Below are 25,354 nucleotides of genomic sequence, written 5' to 3'. Positions count from 1 at the left end.
AAACACTCAGCTATATGAACAGCAGTAATATCCCAGCTGAGCCTGGTGAGAAACGTCTTTATTATCTCTCTCAACAACAAAACCAACCAAAAAACCCCAATTCATTTCTCACAGATTCATCTGCTGCATTATTACCTAAGTGTGCTTTTGGAGGTATTGGATCAGCTAATGGAAGCCCTTCAGCCAGCAGCTATTATCAAGTGCATTTCCATTAACTTCCATTCCCCACAATCATAGAAAGGACAGCCTATAAAACACTGCAATTGCATTTACAATTGTTAATTACTGTAAATTCAGTGTTTGAGATAAGAGCATTTGCTCTCTCCAGGTTTCCTACCTGATGGATCGTGGCTATTACAGCTCTTACTTGGATTTGTAGCGACGAGGTCCTGCCTGGGGGTTTCTCCTGCCTTACACCACTGTGCAAGATCCAAATCAGACCTTCCCAGCACTGCAGCCCTGTCAGGGTCAGGACTCTGATAACTCAAATGACAGTGCAGATCTGAGAGGCACGGGCCAAAGAGAAGCAACAGGGTAAAGTCTGATAAATGAAATCAAGATATTTTCTCTGTCTTTTTCTTTTCTTTAGTTGGCTGCAAGGAAAAATATTTCCTTCCTGACCCCACCTGGGGTAATGGCATTCTAATAATGCATTTTACCTGAGGAAAGCTTTGTAACTTGGTTACTTTGGAGGAGGGAGCATGGCAACAGGATAAGAAGTATGAATCTTTAAATCAGTTTTGTGAATTTATGCCAGACTGGGGCAGGGAGCATGAAAGAGGTAAGTCAAAGGCCATATTCACCACAAATTACAGTTCCCAGAATTAGGCAGGTTTTTTTTTTTTTTTTTTATTCCCAAGGAAACATTTATTTCTTAAAACCAAGTCTGTCTGATATAAGTCATAGAAGTAAACCAAGTCCTGGGACTTCTGAATGCAGATGGATTACAAATGCGCATGTGCCTTCTGGAGATTTCAGGTTCAAGAAGAGTGGATAAATCCCACTCCAGTCCTAATTTAAACTGCTAGAACTCCCCAGCCTAAAATAGTAACCCAATAGAGTCAACCATGAGGCAGTCAATCCCATTTTTGGCTAGTTTTGTAGGAAAAGTTGACTGACTTGCTTCTTGGCAACCTGTTTTTCTCCATTTAGACATCTGATATGTCTGCTGAAAGCTGAAATACTGCCCTGGTGGTTGAAGCCCTGCATTTGGGAAGTGCATCCCTGTGTCTCCTGCCTCCTGACCTCCCCACCAAAGTAGATTTGGAATGCAAGCATCCAGCGTGGATGGTCAGCAAGGAAGGTTGTACCACCAGGGACTCCTTACAGTCATCCACTGAATATATTTTCATGCCAAGCAGGTCCCTCTGCAAGTGATTTAATTAAAACTTCTGAATTAATAAGCTTATCCTTCATTAGTAGTCAGAGTAATAAAAGCAGCATGGAACTTCTCTTTAATGCAACAGAACATACCTAAAAAGAGAAGAAGAAGGTGAAGAAGCAGCTGTAACTCTGTGAGCTGCTTTTGCTGCCGTTGGTGCATCATTGTAATGACTACCAGGCAACTGCTGTGTAGGTTTTAGGGAGAGAAGAAAGACTGAAAAAAGTAGTGTGAGTCAGAAATAATGGAATCAACTTTGGAAGTTAAAACCACAGGGATGACAGAACACTGAGATCTGGTGTTGCTCAGTGTTCTTATAAACCAAAGCAACTCAGGTATGCAGAGGTGGTTAGTGTAAGGCACCTAATTATTTACCAGGAGTGCAGTGGAGCAGATTAACCAAAACCTTTTCTCTCTTTGTCTTTGTGAGGAAAAGTCATATAAACATGGAGATTCCCAGACATGGCAGATACTGAGACCAGATCACAAGGTTGTGCATCAGGCTCACCTTTAATTGTGGTTGCATCACACACCACTAAATGCCTTTTGTCTTTTCTTAAAGTTTTCTGTTGTTTCATAATTTTGCCTAAGTTTTACAGCCTCCTGTTACAAACACAACGTGATTGTATCTCCTGCACAGCTGGGGCTTCCTGAAGCTGGTTTTCTAAAGAAAATGTATTTTCTATCCATTGCCTCCATGAGCCTCCCTACCGAGAAGAGTTTATGCTTAGCTACACTAAGGACATAACAAATGCAAAAGAAAGGGACATAAAGTGAGGATTTAAAGACGTGTATCAAATTTTATCACTGGAAGGTCTGGCAATGAACACAACCCTATTTTTTTCTGTTTAGCGCATTTTGGAGTTTGTTTTTCACAGAAACCTCCACATCCACCTAAGGGATATTTTTTGTTTTTATTTAAAGTACCTAAGTGGGTGAACTGGTCAGACTCTAATTGTGCCTGAAAGGCTGCAGCTGACACACACTGGAGACTTAATTATGTAGTGTGTGGCTCCATCTGTCAGCTGCAATATCTTTTGTTCCCAAGAATCAGGCTGCCATAGAAGATGACGTGACAGATTCAATTTACTTTCACAAGGATAAGAGTTATGTGGGCATTTGAATGATGCTGGAAATGAGAACTACATTTACACTCTTTGTGAAAAAATTGACATGCTATGTACAGCAGAGTTTGTCCAAAATATGAAGCTGAGATTGAATGGGTGGCACTCAACGTGAAGCTGAAAACCAGGAAGCAATTAATTAAAATATCATTAAAGGGAGGATAGACTTGCACAAAACTGCCTGAGTGAAGATGCACCCCTACACACAGAGAAAAATTCTGAAGAGTGCTTTTGTGTTAAATTCGTGTAAACAGCACTTGTGCTGAAATTCAAGCACTTTTACAGCAAATTTGCAAAATGCAAAGGTCATGAAATTCCATTTGGGAAGGAGAGAGGATAAAGTTTTCCCCTAGAATAGAAATATTTTACCTTTTTCAACCTATTTACTATAAATATTTTTCTAGGCTGATGCAGATTACTGTAAAATTCTTTAAACATGATGGCTGTAAGTGTCTCTTTCCTTCCTGCCCTTGTAGACAGCTCACAGATCACACAGTGAGGTACACATAATTTTTTCATAATTTTCCTTAATACACACATCTCTCATTTCAGTTTATGAAGCCCGAACAGACAACATGGGAAGAAGGAGAGCAACCAATGGCAACATAATGGCATGTTTACAAAGAGAAAATACAGAAGAGTGAAAAATATAAGAGATTTTGTTATTTGCTCTAAAATGAAGCCTTGTTAATTAGGAAATGCTTTTCACAACTGATTTAATTCGAAACTGGAGAGGACCCCCTTTCATTTGCTTATAGGCTGCAATATATTTCAACTGATGAACACCAACATTATTTTTAGCAAGCTATACATTCATCACAGAGCGATGCATCTGGCAGTCTAACCTGCCATTAAGTCAGTAGGCAATAAACAGTTTTGAAAAACTCTCTGTATTTGTCAGCTTTTGAATTCAATGGTTGCCCAATTACCCCTAAAATTGTTATAATCTTAGTTTTAGGTGAAAATCTTTTATTGAAATTCTTCTAGTTATCTTCCATAAATGTTAGTCATAAACAACACCACTAAATCATAAAAGTATAACAGCTTGTGATTAATTTGGAAACAGACTTATATTCAGTTCTAAATGTTCTCTCATCCCAGCACCCAACAAGGACTGATAAATTGAATTAGCTTACTTAGTGTGAGTTTGCTGAGAGCTTGCTTGTAAACCTCCCCGGATTTTCTATTTTAGCACCCTGGCAGAAGTGTGAAAATTCAAAATCCAAACCAGATTTTCTGAAAATGGCACCAGTTTGTGAGGATCTTACAGAATCCTCTATGTGGACTCTCTTGAACATGCCTCTAACACTCATATTGGACTCTGTGCCTATGCAGGTTTTACTTCCCAAAGGCCAAAATAACCTGATGCCAAGTAAGCCATGATTTCTCTGTAACTGCATCCTATGTCAAGCCCACCTGTTCTGATCAAACTGAACCTCTTACCCTACTCTGTGTTTAGGTTTTCAGTGTGAGCTACAGCCATGAAACAAACAGGAGACACGAGCACAAGGGGTGGGCACAAGGGCAATGTTCTGGGCTGGTCACAGCTGCAGCTCAGAGCCAGGATGAGTAAAACCGTGACCTTATGGACTCCACCAAGCATATGTGGACGCATTTTCCATACTAATTTGTACTTTGCAACTACTAAAATACATCCCTTTCTCTTCAACAATTATTTCACATCCACTCCCTGTTTGACAAACTATAACTGAGCAAGAACTAATACTGGTTAATGAGAATTCCTAAACACTGATTGGAATATTGCTCTTATTTGCAGCCTAACTTCAGAGCTGCTGAAGGAATGAAGCAAATCTAACCCATAAAACCAGGGCACCAGTGCTGCTGGCTTAGAAAAGAATGGCTGAAGGGAGGATGCTGCTGGAGCAGCTGCAGAAATCTGCTCTCCAGTGGGCCTGGCAGGGAGCTGCCCAGAGGGCCAGGGCTCAGGGGGCTGCCTGTGGCCCAGGGCTGCTCCCAGCTCCCTCCTGGCAGCCTCTGAGCTGTGCTGGGGACGAGCCATTCCCTGCAGAGATCTGCCAGCTGACAGAGCCAGCCTGTGGAACTAACACCAGCCAGCTGGCTGCAACGCTGGGATGAAGGTGCTTTTATTTCATGCCCGTATTTATCTTCTCAAACACCTCCCCTTTGCATCCTTGCTAGCAGAACCCCCAAGGCAACCTCAGGGCTGGTGGAACAGAGCAGTGGGAGATGCTGGAGGATCCCAATGGGAAAAGTGGTAGATGCTCTACAGACAGTTTTGTTTAACAGCCACACAGGCACCTCAATACCTTTCACATGCAGACAATGTTTCTCGCCTCCCAAATGTGCAAATGAAGCAGAAAAAACCTCCAGACCTTTCAATGAAATCCCATCTAACTGACACCACAGGAGGCTTCTGACCAATGCAGAGAACTGAGATATGTTTCGCTTCAGTAAAATGGGTAAATAGTTTCTGCAGCACACCAGAAAAATGTAGAAGACATGCAAACTTTAAACCATCATTTGGCATTAAATACTTGTAAAAGCCTTTTTTCCTTAGATTAATATCTCATGTTTATCTGCACTATACATTTTGGAGACATGGTGAAAATTGCTTATTTCTAATAAAATGTAGCAACAGTACCCTGAGGAAAAATTACTGTGTTATGAGATATTTTTCCCCTCTACCACAGCCAATTTAGTTTTCATTTAAAATTCAATAACTGCATCATACTCAGAATCTTCCATGACTGTCATAATGACTTTGAACAAAAAGTGTGCTGTAAACAAGGAAGATTAGAAAGACATTATTGAGGTAATTTCTCCCCAAGTTTCTCTCACACAGTCAGGGATGCAGAAAACGGATGCAACAGTTAGCGTGAATATGATTTAGAAATAAGTAGGAGAAAGTAAGCACTTTGTTCTGCAGATACTTTGGTAATAAAAGCATTACTGCTCCCATTTTATTTGAGACATATTTTACTGCTGGGTGGAAGGGAACACTGTTGTTTTCTCACTGAAACGTCGATGTAAGTGAAGAAGACAAACAGTATAATATTGTTAGGAAAATGCTGCCTACTTGCTGTAACATCTTCTTTCCTTGTGTCTCCATAAGGGGCTCTGACAGCAGTGCTGGGATGGATCTGCTGGGCAGAGGCTGCTGCTCCAGACTCTCCATCCTGCACCCTGTTGCTCTGTCAGCAGCATAATTTCAGGAGAAAAGGGAGAAAGAAAAGCCTTCCCCATTTCTCTTTGCCTGGTGAGTGGCTTGTGCACCCCCCCTTACCTTTTAATTACCTGCTCCTCCCTTCTTTCTCTGAGGCTGCACAACAAAAGTCACCTGAGTAGCTGCCTTCTCTCTGAAGAAGGACCAAATGCTCTTATTTAACAGAAGCATGCAAAGACAATTAAAAAAATTCTGGTCAGATTCTTTGCCTCTTGACTAATCTAATCAATGGATTTTAAAATGCTGATAGCAAATTTCTAGGGCTTGCCAGGTAATTAAACCAGAGGAGGTCTCTGTAGGCCAAACCCCGATCACATTTATACCAGACAGTCTTACTCGTGTTCTACAGACACAGGATCATGTTAACACCATTGACTTTCTCCCCTTTTCATCCATCAACATTTATATTCCAGGAACTGATAGGCCATTTGCGAACAGAGGTAGCTTTTTACACAGCTATGGCACAGATGTCTTCAAAAAGTACAGGAATCTTTGGAAAAATGGACTATGAAGAGCAAACAGAACTTTCAAAAAGTAAAGCAAACTCCTGTAAGTGAGCAAGAAAGTACTGGTGTGTTCTCTGACACACACAGTCTCTCATTGCACAGGACTGTCCTCAAAAAATAATCTACTACACCTATTTTCCACATCTCTGTGGTGGGATGGTCTCTATCGGTCACAAAGTATTGGTTCACTCTCTGTTCAGTGCACTGCTGGATCTGTTATTTGCTACAAACACTTGTCCCTAGCCCTCAGTTTTGAGGAAGGTAAGAAACAAAAGATGGATTCTGCTTCATCCTCATGCCATGCTTTTGTGCAAGAGGAAAACAATTGTGTGAGTACTTTCCTACAGCCTGGCCACGCCACGCTGATTCAACAGTTGGTATTATGAGATAAAAGGATGCTGTTCAGACTGATTAATCAAACCCCCTTATGCTTGCCAAAGCCTAATTATTCTTTGATCTACATTAATGACTTCAGAAAGCATAGCACACCTGGTGGGAGTTCTCAGTGGGGAGCATTTTAGACTAAAAGGAAAACTCCTCCCTGTGTCACAAAAACCTAATTTGCTTATATCAGTAGAATCAATTGCTTTATACAGAACTGTGTCTCCCACAGGTACTGTTGGTTGTGTCGAAAGATAACGTAGGCAGCTTTTACTTTTATTTTATCAAAATGCTATTGTTTGACAAATCGCGAACTCCAGCTCAGGGTGACTTGAAAAACCACATTGTTATCACAAACCATGGCTATCTGCAGCTTTTTATTGAACAGCCTGGCTGTAACTCATGTGAGCACAGAGACCTTATCTCACGGTTTCTGCATTCTCTGGGAGATGAGTGAGTGGCTCATACCCCAATTTAAAACTCAGCAAGAGATTAATTTACAATCCAGATCCAGAAGCACTCACATGGATAAGGATGACACAGCATCACAAAAGAAATAAAATATAATTCTGAATAAAGCAATTCACCCAGCTCAACTTGATTTTAAAAAATCCCAACACTGAGACATCTAAAATGTTGAAAGCATAAGGTCTGTGCTTGTGCACTGGGAATTTACTGCATCAAATGATTCTTTATGATCATCAAACAGGGTCAACAGAAACACCTAAATAGGACAGAATTTTCTCTAGCAAATCTCCCTGGAACTGCATCAATTTCTAACAGAAATTTTAAGATTGGCATGAGTGACACAAAACCAAAGAGGTGTATGTGAGCACCACAGACTCAATAATAGAACAAAGGCTGAAAGAACAGCATTTGCAACCAGAACAAGTTATGGTAAACTGATAATGCCCACAGGGGTCTTGTTTTGATCTCTTCCATGGTGCTGAGGATAATCTTGGGAAGAAGATATCCTTTTCTTTACAAGGAATATATGCTCAAATCCCAAAGCCAGGAATACAATTTCCTGAGCATTTGTGGATGAGACCACACTGACAACCCTCTACATTTTGAGAAGCTGATACTCTTTACTGAAGAATTTAACAAAGGAAACAAAGAACAACTTTTTTATATCGTAAGGAAGCGCATCAAAACAGGTGTTGTCTATGCAGAACTCAGAGGAAGCGAAGAAACCAACAATCTGGTGTTTCCCTGGGCATATGAATATTTGAGAGGCCTGGAATAAATTAGTGCTGGAGTTTTGCAACAAAATGACAGGCATGAGTTGTGTTTGCCAGATAATCTTGGAACATATCAGTTTCACAGCATCACACGGAGAAGAGGAGCAAATCTGCGTGGCACCAACTGTCAGCCAAACCAGAGCACATCCCCCAAGGTCCCTGCACTTTTAGGCCCTTTGAATTTTAATGCCCTGGGCACAACCTGTTCAAGGTACCCATGGGCCACACTCTGTGGCAGCACATGGCTGGGAGAAAACACAGCATCTGGGAGAGATGTTTGTCATAAACAACATTTTCCATCCACAGTCATGAGGCATCTAAGTACGTGCACACACCACATTGCATGGAACAATTGCAGTATTGAGACTCACCCTGCCAGCCCAATTCAGGGGACCAAGGCTTTAGCTGACATCCATCTAGCAACAGGACTTCACTTGTAAGAGCAGACATCCCTGCCTTGTTATGTTTGCTTTGCACTATCACTTTCTTCTCATCAAGAAACAAACTCAATTATACTTCTTTCTGCTCCAGGCATAAGTAATCAGCAGGCAACTCCCTCAGTAAGCCCAGCCATTTCAAACACCTCCTCACACACACAGATATCTCAAATAAGAAGTGTTACTTCTATACCCCTCAAGGGTTGAAGGCACAGTCATTAATCTTTCTTTCATCTCACAGAATGCTAATAAAACAATCACCTCCCTATCCCTGAATTGGGTAGGTCCTAATTAACATGCTAATTGGGCAGATCTTCCCTAATGACTCCCAAACCTCAGCAGTAATATGTTATTTAGATAGAAAAGAGTTATCTAAAAGATAGGTAGAATTAAAAAACTGGCAAGACAGAGCATAGTTTGGATAGGCAAAATACTGAAAAGGACCTTTCTGCTGTGAGAATTAAAATTCTCCACCTGTCTATGCTACAGATCACAGATCCAGCACCTTGCAAGGTTCAGAGCAAGAATTATTTTGAAGGTAATATACAGCTGTAATAAAGAATATTATTCATACAGAGAGAAAAACCATATGAGAAACAGTGACTTTAAAAATATATTATTAAATCTGTTCATTTTAATATCTAAATAAATATGGCTTTTATTATCTGACACATAAATGTACAAGTTGTTTTGCAAACCCAGCAATGCCAGCAGTTCTGGCACTTTGTATTCATGAGCAACTTCAAGGTGGATAGTTCAAGTCTTAATGGAATTAGTCCACTGGGGCTGGTATTGTGTTTATGCAGTTAGAGGCTCAATATAATCAAATTTCTCAAAGAGAGCATTTTCTCTCTTCAGAAAATAGGACTCAATAATAATTTAAATCCCACATTAAGCTAAAATGAAAATATTGGCAGATGCCATAAAAGTCATTGTTCTGAAGTTTTCTTTCATGCACAGCTTGCAGGTAAAAGCAGAGTTCTTCTAGCAAGAAATTAGGTTTGGATCTTATAAAAGAAAATCTTTGATGTGTATTTCTTGAAATATCCACTGCAGGAATCCCTTCAAACCTGGTCTTGCCCTGCTGCAGCTCCAGTGAACACCAAAGTGTTCTGAAAATCAGCATTTCTGTACATCCCACACACACAGCCAGGACAGCCTCACACCCCAGGCTTGTGTCAGGAAGGACAAACTCTGTTTGTCAGGACCCCACAGCAGCAGCTCACCCTGGTCCAGGCAACTGAGACAAACCTGAAGCTTGGCCCTAAACTGGAAAACCTCAGAGGAAAAGCAAAATTTTTTTTCTTCCTTATGCTTTTGGAGCACCAAAAATAAGAAATACTGGCATTGGGACCCCATGGGATTATTTTGTACAACTTTCTGGACTTTATCTGTTAAAAAAGCCATGAAAAGGAGTCAAAACATTTAACTGAGATATTTTGTTTTCTCATGCAGAACAGTATTTCATTCAAGGATTTTTTTACAAACTGCCAAAACTAAAATGGAATGTTTTTTGTCCTGAGTTCTGCTATTCTTTACAGTTTGGGTTTTTATGACCCTTGTTCATAAAAACAAGATTCTTTTCTCTCCCCCTTCCTCATTTTACAATGTCTACAAGTGAAAAATAATATATCCAACTATTCATATGTTCTTCCTGCATATGAGATAGGGACAGGCAATGTAATTGTCATTACCCATGACTCTGACAGACTAAGAAAAAATGAGTACAGCTGAGCTTTTAAGAGTTCAGGCCCCGTTTTTCATCACTGCAGATCTCCTCTCACTTCTGAAGGCCCATTTGAAAAAGAATTTGCTGGTTTCATTTACTGGCAACTGCAGTACAAATAGTGGCTTTACAAGTGCTATCAAAAGTCCTGTTAGGGGGGTCAACACCCTGCTCCACTAAAGTCAACAAAGCACTGATTTAAGCAAAGCCCCTGAGCTCCTCTGGTACCACACTGCTGCTCTTGCTTTCACATGAGGCAGTTAATAACACACATTTAGATAAAATACAGAACAAGAGCCATCAGTCTGAACAGATAAGACAGTCTCAGTGATATAAAATACAGCCTAAAAGAAATCTACCCCTTTTTTATGTATGCAGTACTGAAGTGCACGGGGTCACAAAGACACATCACTTTTCATATCCATTGTTTTGAACAATAGCGGGTGTTTTCTTAGGAGCTGTTGACAGAAAACAACATTACAATGAAATCACAGCAGCGTGTCTGGGGCTCACCTGTGTTTCTTGTTGGTGTTGTTCCGTGGCATCAGGGGGCTGGAGAGTCCTTGGGTCAAAACTGCTGCATTACAGAGCAGGCTTTCAATTCACAGCAAGGTCTTATGGAACATTCTCAGCTCTTGTGAGCACACAGAACGCTTTTACAGCACCATTACAAAGCACCTACTTACAGTGTCTTTATTCATCAACTGATAAGGGGCCTGCCAGTGATGGCAATGGTATTTAGGTCTCATCCCTGGATGAATTTGTAAAGCTGACTCATGCTCCAACCAGGCATCAGAAATCAGATATTTTGCCATGTGGCTGGATAGGAAAAGGGACAGCTTTGTACCTATATTTATTTATCTATAAATACCTGTAACTGCATAGATACACTGTTCTTTCTGCTATAGAACCTCTTCAGAAGAGAACATGAATATTTCTGTGTACCACACCATGGCAAGGAACCACAGAAGCTGGGCTTGAGGAAAAGGCAGTCATGGAGAAAGGCTCTCAGACAGAGGCTTTAAAGTAATGTAGCCAAACAGCTTTAGGGTGAGGTATCTTACAGGGGGTGTTCTTCTGACAGAAACACATTTCCTTCAGCTGTATTCACATCTTCTGCACACTCACATCATGGTTCAGTGATATAATTTATCCATCTTAGACCAAACCTGCTGCAGCTGTTAGAGCACTGACCCACTATGAATTTGCTCTGCTGATTCAAATTTTTTAGAGAAAGAGTTGAAAGGTTCAGTTTTCACTGTCGGGATCATGTACCAGGTGTCCGAAACACTTTAACATTTTCTGAGATCCCATACCACCTTCAGCTACCAGAAAATAAACGTAAGCTCCTTATTTTACATTTAGAGATGCAATTACATGTCCATGCTTGATCTGCTTCAAATCCATGTGGCTAGATGGTCCCATAAGAGCATGAATTTGGTATGAAGAACAGAGCATGACACCCTCAGCCTTTGCTGGAACAGTTTCAGGATGCATTGCCCCAGGGCAAAGCCTCTGGGCTGACCAGGGAGGTAGGGGAGTTCTCAAGGTGGCAGCAAAAGCCATTCTTTGAGATGTGGGGGCAAAGTCATGGTGAACAGATCTGACCTGAAACACAAAGCTGCTGCAGGCTTTGCTAAGGTTGGGCCAGTTACACAAATACACTTTAGCTAATGTGGACTGTGAAGTATTTGAAACACTCTTTTTGAAAAGTACCCTTTTGCTCATTGCTTCAGATTTGCTTTTCCCCCTTTTGTCTTCTTTGGGTGTTTTTCAGAAACCAGCTTTAAAAAAAAGAGCTTTCAGCCACCTGGAAAGAACAAAACAAAGAGAGGAAACGTTTGATTTATAACCTTTTCTAAACAATAAAAAAAACATGTAAAACATCCCCTGATGAGACCTGGGTCGTGATGCCACCCCTGCTCAACTGAAGGTGAAATGGTTCTAGGTGACCTCAAAGAGAGCTCGAGAGAGAAAAGGCTGTTGAGCCAGCTTGGTCTTTTTGAGATGACCTGTTTATTGAAGTTGCTGCGTAGAGCGTAATAGATCAGTGGGTTTTGAAAATTCACTAAAGGATGTGTGGGCTGAAAGCATTAAGGCTATGTAAATGGAAATTTTCTTTCTAAGGAGTGAAATATGCAGATTTTGCTCATTGCTTCCACATAGGCGAGTGACCAAATGAAGAGAAAACTGATCAAGAGAAATGTATGCATAATAAAAATGTGTACCTGCTTCATCTAAAATTCATTGCCTCCAAAGCCTCACCATATAATTACTTAATCTTGAGCAGCTGCATGCACGATAAAATTTGCTTGCACTAGGTCTGAACAGAATTAATTTTTCCTGAGGATTGTAACATAACCAATACCCTCCAACTGTTCAGCAAGTGGCAACTGAAAACACCACTGAAGTAACTTGAATTAAAAAGAACCTACTCAAACCAGATTGATTCTGAGCTGACATTTGCTGGGTTTAATCATGTACTTCATTGTATAGCATCAAGAGCCTGAAGAAAAAACAGAGCTACTGCACACAAAAGTTCATTAATGAATCAGATCCGATCCCTGCATCGCTCTGCTCAACAGACATGAGAGGCTTTATGTCACAGCTGAAATATTTCATTCATTTCATTCCTGCTGTGAGCTCAGGAAATTTGGGCCCCAGGCAGGAGATTTTAGACATTGTGCCTATTGCCATGTCTTAGTTTCCCTAGGTTCCCAGAACCTCTGCAGGTAGGTCAAAGGGCTGGGGTCTCAGGAAAGGTTTGGGGACATCGCGCCTCAGTGTGGAAGGAAAGGGAAAGCCTCAGTAATCTTTTTGGAGCAGAATGTGAAAGGAACGATTCAGTCCACCCTGTCCTTTCAGTAAAATCTCTCCTATGCTGACAGCAGGATTTGTTTCAACACATCTCATTCTTACAACATCTATTCCCATCAAACTCCCTTGAATAATGTTTATTACTGGGTCACCTGCCTTGAAATGGGAGCTGCAGACACTGATTGCTGTCCTGGAGCAGTGCTGTCCTTTAACCTGTGTCCTCTCCAGCCCTCCTGCAATGCTGCTGCTGTAAGGAATTCCCTGAGTACCAGTAAATTATTCTAAGACCCCTCTGCTTGCTGCCTGTACAAACCACAGAGCAGGTGACTGACTTGGTTACACTGCAGTTAAGAGAAGGTCTCCCACTGACTGGATCAGACACCAGGGAGGTGTACAAAAAATTCAAAGTCCCAGCCTTGTGAATTTAAAAGTTTAAATTTGTGAATTTAAAAATTTACTCCAGTAAGAGGAGCTGCTTGCCAGAGATTCAGCTCCCTTGGTGAACAAGGGGCTGAGGGATGTTCTGAATTTACTATGGATAGCTCTTCCTTGCAGCACTAGGCTGCCCAGTTCAGTTATGAAATAAAAGAAGTTTTGCACTAATCACACCACCAAAAGCTGCCTTTCCCCTCCCCAAAACCCAACTGAGTTCAGAATGCTTGGGATGACAGCTGACGACAGCCATAGCCAGACAAGGAGGATCGTGGCCCATGTAGTTTCGTAATTAAGCTAGGTTTGCAAAGTTTTTATTTTGGAGAAAAAACCCCATCAGGATCTCTTATAATTGGAAATGAAACTAAATGAATGCCACTGCCTTTATTCTGGCAGCTGAATTCCAGTAATGCTTAGCAATTGCTGTGTTTGTAATGTAAATTTACTACTGTCGCTGCACTGAAATAGATTTCTTCTTTTTCCCTTCTCATCAAAGTAAAAAATTTGCTCCAGCTGCTGCTGATCAAGAACTTGGAGAACATTACCCAGACTATTAGTATTCAGCACACACTGCCAGGTGCACAAATAACTCAGTAGCATCTCTCTCAACCCAGTTAATTGAATCATGGCTTGATTAGGTTCAACAGACAATACAAAATACTTTCCAAGTTTGAAAAGTTTGACCTACCTTGGATGAGTAAAAAGTGACAAGGGACACCTCCACAAGAAAAATCAGCTTTGCCTGTCTCATCTGAATCCATGTTCAATTTTGTGAGCACTCTGGTTTTAATTTGCTTCCTTCTTCCTATTTCTGTTAGTACTGGAAGACAAATGAGCTACCAGGTACCACAAAAGGTCAAAAGACAGAGCAAGAGAAATCTTCGCATAACTAGATTTTATCAACCATTTCATGATTCTGCAGCACACAGATGGGATTTCTGCTCTGGTTGTGCTCTCACACAGGACTGCCACAGCTGCATTTGACAGAGGAGGAAGGGGTGCTGGGGAAGGTTTGAGCTGTGGTGCACCACGGCTCCATCCAGCTGGGTGTCCTGCCTCCCCCAGCAGCCATCATTTCCATTTCTTAATGGAAACCCCCTTTTTTATAGGAACGGAGTCCTTGTGCTCCTAATTGTCCAAAGGGTTTGTGTATTTGCCAGAAGAACCACAGAAATCAGCTGGAACAGTGGCTGTGCCAGATAAACACACTTCTCCTGTTGTGCCTTCAGCTTGCTTTTCTCTTGCCTCAGCTGACGTTTCCCTGTTTGCCATGCAGGGGTGACCCAGAGAATCCCTCCCAGTCCAAATCTGGGGATGTAGTCCCATCTCCAGCACAGCTGAAGCAACACTGAGCCAGTGAACGGAGAATTGCAGAATCCTTGTGATCTTAGCCAAATTTGGGGTGTTTGAGAAGCGTTGCCTGGAAAAGAGCAGAAGGTACCAGGGGACACAGCAGGGCTGCACTGTCAGCACCACAGCACTGACAATGTTCCAATTTCTTGGTGACCTGGCACATAACAACTGGGATGGAAGCACCTGGAGGCCCTTGTGAAGGTTGGCTTTGGGCCAATACGTGCATTTACTGCCTGGTTTTGTGTTCAGGTTTGACCCTTCAGCCCTGTCATCGCTGAGTATTTCCCCGCCTATCACCCTCCTGCCCCTTTTCTGGATTGCAACCAGACAAGATTCACAGTGGCTGGAAATCACCACACACCTCCACTAAAACTCACAGGGCTCTGCACTACCAGTCTCTCATTCAGAAATGTGCAGAGATTTTATTATTTTGTAAAATATTAGGCATTACATGGCAGGGATGAATTTGACTAATTCTGACAGAGTTGGAGTTCCATTTATTAGCATCTGCATAATATTTTCAATTTCCTTGTTCACTGAAAATTGATGTTTCCTAAATATTCACCAAGGGTACTTTTATAATAGACATCAGCCTCAAATAATTGTCAATCCACTCAAACTGTATTTAATAAGCTCTGGAGTAGAGCTTTCTCTTCCAAATCAGGTTCTGTTTTGGGCAAACTTCAGTAAAGAACAGGCCAGCTCTTAGCATCTAGCTTTGTTGTGTTAACTGCCATGTGGAAAAAGAAAAGGCCCATCCCCTAAAAAAACAAAATACAAATCAAGAATTAAGAGCTTTCAGCTGCATTCAGTTGTCAAACAGGCTCTGGAGTATTAACAGATGGAAACAGTACATATTTTGGTGTGATAAAAACAGAGAGAGAAGAGTGAGGATGCAGAGTTAAGCATCAGATTCTGAATTAAATCCTGATTTTATGTCCTTGGCAGAGGTGTGATTTATTACAGCATGTCTCTCACCTGCACAGATAAAGTTCAGGGTCTGTCAGCATTTTCCAGCCTGTTTTGCAGAGGGGGAAGGAGGGCTGGGCTGTAACACAGCTGTAACCATCCTTTCCAGTCACTGGTTTGGCACACAAGGTCTCCTCCGGGAACATTGGTGTTTGTTCTGCTAATTATTCTTCCAACTGGTTTGACTTTTTTATTTTAAAGCAGAGTTTGGAAGGAAAAGTATGTGCAGGTCAAGTTTTCCACAATTTCAGATAATTTCTTATGGCTTGAGATATTTTGGCTTCTAGAAATAAGCACAGAACCTGGATGAGATGCCAAATACTGAAAATTGAGAATATTCCCCTTCAGGTAATTGATTCTAACCCTTCCCAGGAAAGATCTTTAGGTTGCAGGCTACAAGGTAAGGACAAATTTGGATTCTTTCAGATCCCAAAGATGTCAGTGTGTACCAGTTTGGTTCGGATCACTGCTGACTCAAAGTCAGACATCTCTGCAAACAGCACACTTGTTTTCACAGTTTTTCAGGCAGGCTGGTAGCAAGGCAGTAAATAAATATAACGCTTCTATCAGCAACAGTACTCCTGCAAATTTTCAAAATGAATATGGTAATTGGAAATTGTTAAAAATTGATAAACACATGTGAGTGAAAAGGAACTGCTGTGAGGCAATTTAAACAGAGAAACCATGGAACAAAGAAAAAGCAGCAATAGAAATTTTTTTGGCACATAAGCAAGTTTTTTTCTTAAAAAATGTATGCACACACAAAACCAGAAGATATGGGAGAAAGAAAGTTGGAAAATATTTGCACCAAGGGACGTGTAGGATTCATCCAGCCATCTTTCTGGAATCAGAAGGTAAGGGATGAGTAATAATTTAGCACTAGCAGGGAACTGGTTTTGATTCCATCAGTTATGCTCATGCTGAACTTGGAAGAAGTTTTGATGGAAGACTTTAGCTTGAATTATCAGGAACCTCAGAATAAGAGGTCTGATCCTGCCACATCTGTGACTTTGCCTGAGAGCTGTACATTTCTGTACATCCAGATGAAGGAGCTGCTCTGCAGAGAGTCCTTATTTATGACAGCTTGCCCTCACAATCAGAATTTGCAGTCAAAAAGCTGGCATGTCAAACTCTAGGGTATCTAAAGATAATAATATATAATTGTTAGAGTAATGAATAAAAATTTTTAACACATGAGATTAAATTAGGTATAAGGATTTAAAGAAAACTGCTGACTGCAGTGCATAGAGATCTTATAAAGAAAAGTCTGTCCTAATTGTGAATTCAGAATATTGGTGAGAACTAAGCTTGTGTCACAAATTTGGCATGTACAGACAAAAGAAAGAAAGAGAGGACATAGCTAAAGGGAAAACTGAACCATCCCTACCACCTGCAGTTATAAAAGTCAGGCCAGAGTCTGATTTTCCCTGAGAACCAAATACTTCTGGCAAGGTAGTTGGGCCACCTGGGAAGAGACTTGAAATAGTCTGAACCCTCCACAAATGATGTTGTGCACCATGAAACCCTGGAGGGTCCTTCTCTAGACACTGATGTGGTGTGGGGAGATCCATTTCACCATGATTCTCCGTAGAGGACAGTGGTCTAAGGACCCCAGACTGTAGGCAGATGGATATTAATTTCTTCTTAAAAGTTGGAGGTTTACAAACACTTTGCAACCCTTCTGAGTAGGTGTCATTTTTCGTCTTCTTTGACTGTCATGAGGTCCCACAATATTTACAGCAGCTCTGCAATATCTCAGTTCACTTATCCAAGATGCAGCAAGTTTCTCCATCTGTCACACTTTATGTATCCAGAAGGAGTCTCCTGAAGAAAAGACACTCTTGAATTTCTCTGCTCAGAACCACCCTGACTTAAATACCAAACACACCCTTCAGAAACGGCACAAAACCGCTTGTTTGCACTTGTAAGGATATATTTATGCCAGAAATTACTTTGGACTCTGATTCCATATGTGATTGTGTTCATCCTTTAACAACATTTTCAGACTTTTAATTGAATGTGTTTAATCCATTTAGAAGAGAGTTTTATTCAGAAAATGCACTCTTCTTCCAAAATAGGAAAAAACAACTCACAGAGCCAATTAGGAGCCAATTATGGCTCAACATTCAAACTTTTCATCTTATTCTACACTTTCTTGAGAATAAATCTTGGTTCACCTCTTTCTCCTTCCCTTACAGCCATCCCTTACCCAAGGCCATTTGAGAGAGATAATTCAATGAGGGGTGAGATAACACTTGCCTGAATAAAGACAGTGTTTGAGCCTGCTGCAGATGCACATGGAGAGCTTTCATCCCACCCCCTCTCCTGTGCTGCCACAGCTCTTCCATCAGATGCTGTCACTTCGCTAAGGCACACGAAGCTGGAGCCATCTGCTTGCTTCAATTAATTATAACTTGCTCCTGAGATTTCTGCTGGGACTCTCCTTTTGCAGGCGTGCTGAAATGAGAGCTGCAAGCATCAGGGGAATTGACCACGCTGTCCCATCCTTTAAACGAGAATAAAAAGAGATGCCCTTCCTAAATAAGAAAAATATATCATTTCAGCTCCCTCAGAAGTGGCTGGAGATGTCTTTCTCTGCAAATGACTTCACCACTTGCACAAATAAGGCTGGGAAAGGCCGCAGTGTCAAGAATAGTTGAATTTTCAGCTACCTGCTCCTTAATAAATAATGACAGGCTGCACTTGGAGTTCAGCAAAGAAACTCCATTGCCTTTCTCCTGCCAGGACATCTAATGCATAATTACAGGATTGGACACAAAGTTTCCTGACACAGCAAGGTTAGTGCAGTCATGCACTTGAAAAGACAACCCAGTGAAATTCAGGGTCGACAGCTGATAGGTATTAAACTGCTCAGGTGTTATGCACTTTGGTTTTGAGTTGCTCCATTTGCCTGCTTACTGGAGATCTGTTATGGGGAAACTGGCCGTGAACACAGCGACTTTGGGGGCTCATTGTAAAAGAGAAATGTTCATAACTCTGATAGGGAGAATTTTCTAAATTCCTAAGTTGAACAATAGTAATATAATTTGCCAATACTGAAGCAAAACTTCTGGCTTACAGCCTAAGAAATACCATCTTATCTCTTATTTGTCCTCTCCTACCAAATATACTTGGTTAAGGAAGGTCATGAAGCAAAAAACCCCCTCACCCTTACATGAATGCTCATGTAAGCATAGGATGTCAGAGTTTCTATCACAAAAATATTGAGTCATCTGCCTATTTATTTCCAAATCATTGAAGTAAAATTTCCATCGCCTTCTACTTCATCTGAACTGCTCTGTGATCAGATCCTGGAGTATCGTTACCTCGTCACCAGCCTTAAGACCTGCTCCGAGCACAGCTTGACATTGCAGCATAAAGAACCAACCAGAATTTTGCTGGATTATTCCCAAATTCACTAAAACCTTCTTTTCATCAGCTGCAATGTGAGGCTAAACAGTAAAGAGGAGGCTAAATCTAACTGCTCCTGTGCTGCTTAGAGTCAGCCAGCCAACAGCTCCTTAGTGTTCCTAACAGATTCACCCTTCCTTCTCAGGAGAATTCAATGCACTTGTTTATCTTAGACTAACATCTGCTGTCTCATCCCAAACACAAAGAGAAATCTAAAAGGCAAATCGAATTTGCGAAGTGTTTCAGATTTGTGTCTCTCCCCAGCTTCCAGTCCCTGCCACAGAAGAAATGAGTTACAATGCCCTGTGCTCAAAGGGAGCACTGGGGTTGCAAGGTGAACTGAGAGCAGCTTCATTAGCAGCTCTGCTGCTGGCAGGAAAAGCCCCAGTGTCTCTCTCAGTTTAGTCTGCATGGGATAAGAAACCAGAATGGAAATCAGTGTAACCTGCTTCTTTCAAACTGCCTTTGAGAGAGCCACAGCATCCTCCACCAGCAAAACCCGGGAACTCTGAAATGCAGAGTTAGGAAATTCAGAAACTTCTGAGGAGAACTGACACAGTTTATTCTTTTCTGCCTTTTGTTCAAAATATGTACAGGCATCTGAAGTCTAAAGGGTCATAAAAGTCTCTGAACAAGTGCCACTTTAGGAGATCAACTGCAAATAAAGGAACATACATCCAGCTGTTAAAATGATGCAGCCCATAAATGCCAAGAAAGAGTGAGTGTTTATAAGAGCTGTACATCTGCTGCTTCTCCCTCTCCTTCCTGTCCTTTCTGGATGCCCTTCAGAGGGTTCCTTCTTGTAAAAAAAGGAAAGGGGGAAGGGGGGAAAAGATGTGAATGAAGAGCTTTAAATCAGAAGCACAGGTTGTGAACTCCTTTTTGATAGAGAACTGTGAGTCTGATAGTTCACTAGCCTGAAGCCTGACTTCTCTCTCCCACTCCCAGCACAAAATGAAGGAGATGGCAGGTTGCAGCGTTAGCACATTAAAGTCCCTTCTTAATCTATTCTTGCCAAGCAGCTGATTTTGGGTGAACTTGCTGACAGCTCTGTAAACCTTTCTAGACTAATCTCTGCCAGTGACTGACATTCACAAGGGTTAGATGGTCAGATTACAACCTTGGGCTGGAACTCCTTCACAGATTCTCAAATTCAATAATCTACTGAGAACAATTTAATTAGAGAATCATCTTCACTCAGTTTAACAAGAATGTTCATCACACTAAGTTCTAGAATTCACTTTTCTTCAATAAATCAGGGAATTTATTCTCCCTGTCACACATCATCTACTTGTTATTTGCTTGGCTTAAATATTTCAGCAAGAGCTTTAAGAGCACTTGTTAATAAAAAATTTAGGTGGTGAATAAATATGCCAGTTTCTTATTTCTTAAGCCCCACTGATGCCAGGGACCAGATATTAAAGGCAACACTTCTACTGAGTTCTCACCACCAGAATTATACATTCACATTGTGGTCGAAGGGCTTAGAACTGGATTGAATGAGTTCAGTGCTTTTAGCACATCATCCCTTTAAACATCTGTAAATGAATAAAGCATATTTGATGAAAATCTGTCATGCACTAGTCATCTGCATTAGCAGGTTTTAGAATTTTAATGAGAATTATGTTAGGCTTTAATAATAATAAAGAGCCCAACCTTGCCCACATGGAACATAGGGGGATGTTTTTTGCACACAGATTAAGGAGTTTTAAATGTATGAACTAGACAGCAGAGCTTGTGCCAGGGATGGTGAAGAAAAACATCCATGGTCTAGAAATTATTCACAGGATACAAAGAACATAAGGATCAAGGAAGGAGAATTAATAAAAACATGTACAAGGAAATTAATGTACACTGGATTTATTCATATTCCTATTGAAAAAAGAAGAAGTAGTAATCTTTTTTCAGGGAGACCAGCCCTCATTAAAGTCCCATATACCCAAAGCTGGGTAGACCTGGAAATATCATTGGTGCCGAGTTCAGCCGAAGTAGAAATGTAAGAATTACTTTTTGGGAAAAGGCAACTCTGTGGTGGCCAAGAAATTACCCTTGCCTTAGAATTGGACCTGTTGATTCTCTTCCCAGTCTCTTTGGATTTATTTCCTGATAACTGTGGGTCCCAGAAAAATACCCCCCATTAGTAGTAACGGCTTAATGAGTCAGATTCCGGGAAAAAAATTAAACCAGACGCCCAGGAGATTTTATGAAGAGCATAAGGTGAATATTAGTGACTTGTCCCCTCTTCACCCAATCACAAACTATCCATTGGCTCGAGCAGTGGGTCAAAACAGAACCACAAACATCTCTGAAGTCAGTTAAACAGTGGGATGCTTTTCATGTTCTCCTTTCCTCTGGGATCACTCAGAAAGACAAACAGCAGAAAGCAATCCTTTGATGGAGCTACACAGGCTGCAAGAGCTTTGCCCAGCACGTGCCTTTGCAGAGTACGTCAGCCACCCTCTGAATTCGTGCTTCCACGTGTGGAAAACAGCATTGAAAGGTTTGCTTCACTACAGAGCAGACAATGAACTGTAATTTAAGAACCTGTCTGGCTAAACAAGACTTGCTAGAAATGAAAAATGACATTCCTGATACAAGGTAATTACTGCAGTTCCAGCCATCCAGTCGGGAGCAAGGTATAAGGGAATGCTTCCTGCATTTCATTTCCTACGAAATCACAGGCATTAATTAACTTGATTTTTCAAAAAGTGCTGCCTTTGACATTTGAACACATGCAGATTTTACAGAGGTTTGTGACCATCTGTTTCTTGAAAATATACTCTGATTTCTGTGACCTGACTGAATGGCCATGCAGTGCAGCATTTAACTGCTGAGAAATAGAACAATTTTTTTTCTTCCTTCATCCCAGATATTTAGCAGCTGTATTAACAGAACAAACCCTGGTTCAGATAAGTGTGCTGACTTTTCAGCAGCAGTAACAATTTCTGTGGACATTAGCCAGGGGAAGTAAATAAGGAGCAGATTAAGAGCTCGTGACCATGCTGGTTTTCTGATTAGAAAGTAGGGGAGGTGAGTTAAATTATCAGATTTATGTGAATCTTTGTTTGAATAATGAAGCACCAGGAAAATTGTGAGGCAATGCAAGATTGGCAAACCATGGATATTTTTCTCTCCTCAAATTCTAACATTTTCCAAAACAAAAGCCTCTCCTAGAATGACAGCGAGGCTGGTAAGTCTGGCTGAGGGTTCTGCTCTTCCCAGAACCTGGAAGGCAACATCTTTCTAAGAGACTTGTGTTCTGTGAAATGAAAAAATAAAGTCTGCTATCTCAGTTCGTGTCCCATCCCAAGCCAAGTTTTCATCTAATTATCATTACAGAAAAGCAGCTTGGTCCTCCCCCTAAGGTCAGGGCAGTAACTTTGCCACATCCCCATGGGCAGCACATGCCATCCACTTCTGAATGTGAGCACAACTCCACTCACGGACTGGCACATCCCCCTCACATCAGCTGCTGCACCTCTGCTTAGAATTTTCTGCTTTCTGTAAGTAGGAACATGCCTTCATCCATCCTGCCCTGAGCATCCCTGGATGAGATGGTAAATTTAAAATCTCTGCTGTGGTAGCCTTAATTCATCACTGGCACGAGGCCTCCAGAGATGCACTGTGAGCTGATCCAGTGCCACAGCTGCTGACAGATGTCAGAGTCAGCAGCCAGGTACTCGCACCCTGAAGGTCCTCACTGCACATAATTGAGTATTCCCCTGTCTCTCATTAGTGTTCCTCACAATTCTCATTTTTGACCTTTCCACCATACTTACAAGTGCCTGGCTGTTAATAAGCACTGTCACTCCAGTTATTATGTTTCAGATAAACACATTGCAGTAATTAATAGAGAGTAACAATTTGATTTTAAAGATATTGACTATGCCCCGGTATGAAAAATGACTTGACTGTCACTGCAAGCTCAGCTAGTCCTCCATTAGATTAAACGTGCAGTTCGTGTGGGGAATCATACAGAAATCCCTCATCAGTAAAATTATATTCATTAGCCTGCAGTTTAGAAATGAAGCTGGTAAACCAACTTTATCTGCTCTCTGTGGGGTGAAGAGACTTTTGATAACAGCTTTTTAATTAGATGAGGTTCCTTAGCATCAGCATGCAGATAAGTGGAATTGCATGAATTACCTATACTTTGTAGAAGTAGTTCTTTTGATTTGGAATACAACAACAACAAAAAGATTTTAACATCTGAAGTACTGGGGACACGACTGCTTGTGAGTAATAGCATCTGTATAAATTATTGCAGGAGCAGCTGCAGCAGAGATGAATGCCTGTAAAAATGAGCCTACTAGAAGAAGTCTCTTCACATCAAAACCCAGAAAAATCCAGTGCCAAGTGAATATTAAAACTTCCAGCCAGTTCCCACTCGGATAAGAGCTGCCTCACACTCACTTTTGCTTGTGGGACCTTGATTATAAAACATTTATCACATTTTCATCCCTTGTTAAATGATTTCTTCCAGAGGAGTTCTTTATTGGCAAGCATATCTAGTGATTCCATATGCCAAGCAGGCAGGAAAAACTGCAGGAGAATGGAAAGGCTGAATATTTCATTCAGTCCCTGGTTGCACAGGTTTATGCTTCTGGGGCACACAGCAGAAGATACAAGGTTTAAATAAAGCTATTTCCAAGAAAATGGTTGCTGAGTTTCCCCCTTTGAACCAGCAACTCACAGAACTTCTCAGGTGGGAAGGAACCCAGAGCAAAGCTTAGTGATTCCCACAGGAGCACTGAAACTGGACTCCTGAGAAAACTGTTCCTCACATCAAGTTTTATTTACACTCGAGGCTCAAGGCTTTCTCAGATGCCCCACATTCTCTCTTTGCTGCTTTCTCTGTAGAGACAGGAGGAAAAAACAAGATATTGGCCAAGAAGATGCCTGCAAAGTCATCCATGGGAGTAGGAAAGGATCCTGCTCTTTGCCTCCAAGTTTTGACAGAAGATTGCTTTCCATGCTGGCTTTGAGCCTCCTGTTTGCCCAGGATGCTGCACAGGAAAATACCTGAGCTGTATTTGAGCTATACCCAGTTCTATGGGAGAAGCTGAAAGGTGGGATAGCTTAGGTCTGATCCTCATCTTGCTGTTCCAGAGTTACACCATGCAGACCTGCTGCAGGAAAAAAATCGAGTGTGCCAAATTCCCAGGAGCTCTCTGTGTCCTCTCAGCAGGCACCCAGGACCAGGAGCTCTCTCCTGGCCTTGCAGCCCTTCCTCCTGCTGAGGATCAGATCCATTAACACTTAAGCTTCCTCCAAAGGATTCCTCCTCACTCAGAGCAGAGCTTTGTTCCCTCCTGAGGCAGGGAAAGCCTCCTGCCACACGGCTCTCCACTGAGGCTGTTCCTGTTACCATTAATTTCTTCTGAAAATCCTGTAATACTCCCCTGTCTGCTCGACACTGAATTTTGTGGGGAAAGGTCTTGCCCACGTTTGAAATGATTGTGGGCAGAGAGGAGGTGAGCAGAGGAGCACACACACACCTTGCTGAACAAAGACAGTTAGTTTACATACCACACAGCACCACTGTAATTTAAATGATGTCAAATGTAGCTCTTAGGAACTCTCTGCTCCAAGAAATAAACTTCCAGACAGTTTTAATACCATTCAGTTGTCAAACAAAGTGGTAATTTACATAATAGCGTACTACTGTGTCTGAAAGTCCCAACTCTTCCATAAGGCTCCTTGGCATAACACTTCTGCCTCCAGGAATATTTACATTATTTTATCCAGCACAATGCAGCTCTGTGGGTCCCAGTGGAGTGAGCTGTACCAAATGCATTTTCCTTGAAAACATGGAAGTCTTTTGTGCTTTTTTGACAGAAGAAACTCGATCACCTGGTCTCAGAAGATTTGCAGAAGCTCACTCTTGGCTCCAGCACACACCAAAGCTCCTGCCCGCCAGCTCAGTTATGGAAATGGCTCTCATGCGTTCTCCAGCTTCTCAGCAAAGGAGAGGTAATGAGCAGAGATGGGAGTAATTAAATCCCAAATTTGATTCCTATTTCACACACTAATTCTACTTTGTAATCCACATCCCCTTGCGCCTCCAAATGCACCGTGGCTAAAGAGGTTTTTGTTCAAGCAGTCAATAGGGCGGCGACAGCACTGACCACGTCTGGTCCCAGCTGGTAGGGGACACACCCCAAACAGCTGGCTTTAATTACAGCATCGAGTAATCTGATTAACATCTGCATTCTAAACACCTATAAGCTCTTCTCAGGCTTTTTTCTCCTGCAGCATAACGTGAAGAAAAATAATTTAAAAAGAAAAAGAGTGCCTGGAAGAGAGCTGAAATCCACCCGGTTTTGGGAAGCAGGGATTGCACCCACGCTGTTCCTGCTGGTTCAAGGGCA

Source organism: Corvus hawaiiensis, chromosome 18, assembly GCF_020740725.1.
Source record: "Corvus hawaiiensis isolate bCorHaw1 chromosome 18, bCorHaw1.pri.cur, whole genome shotgun sequence".
Taxonomy (NCBI): Eukaryota; Metazoa; Chordata; class Aves; order Passeriformes; family Corvidae; genus Corvus; species Corvus hawaiiensis.
This window is presented reverse-complemented; position numbering follows the sequence as displayed.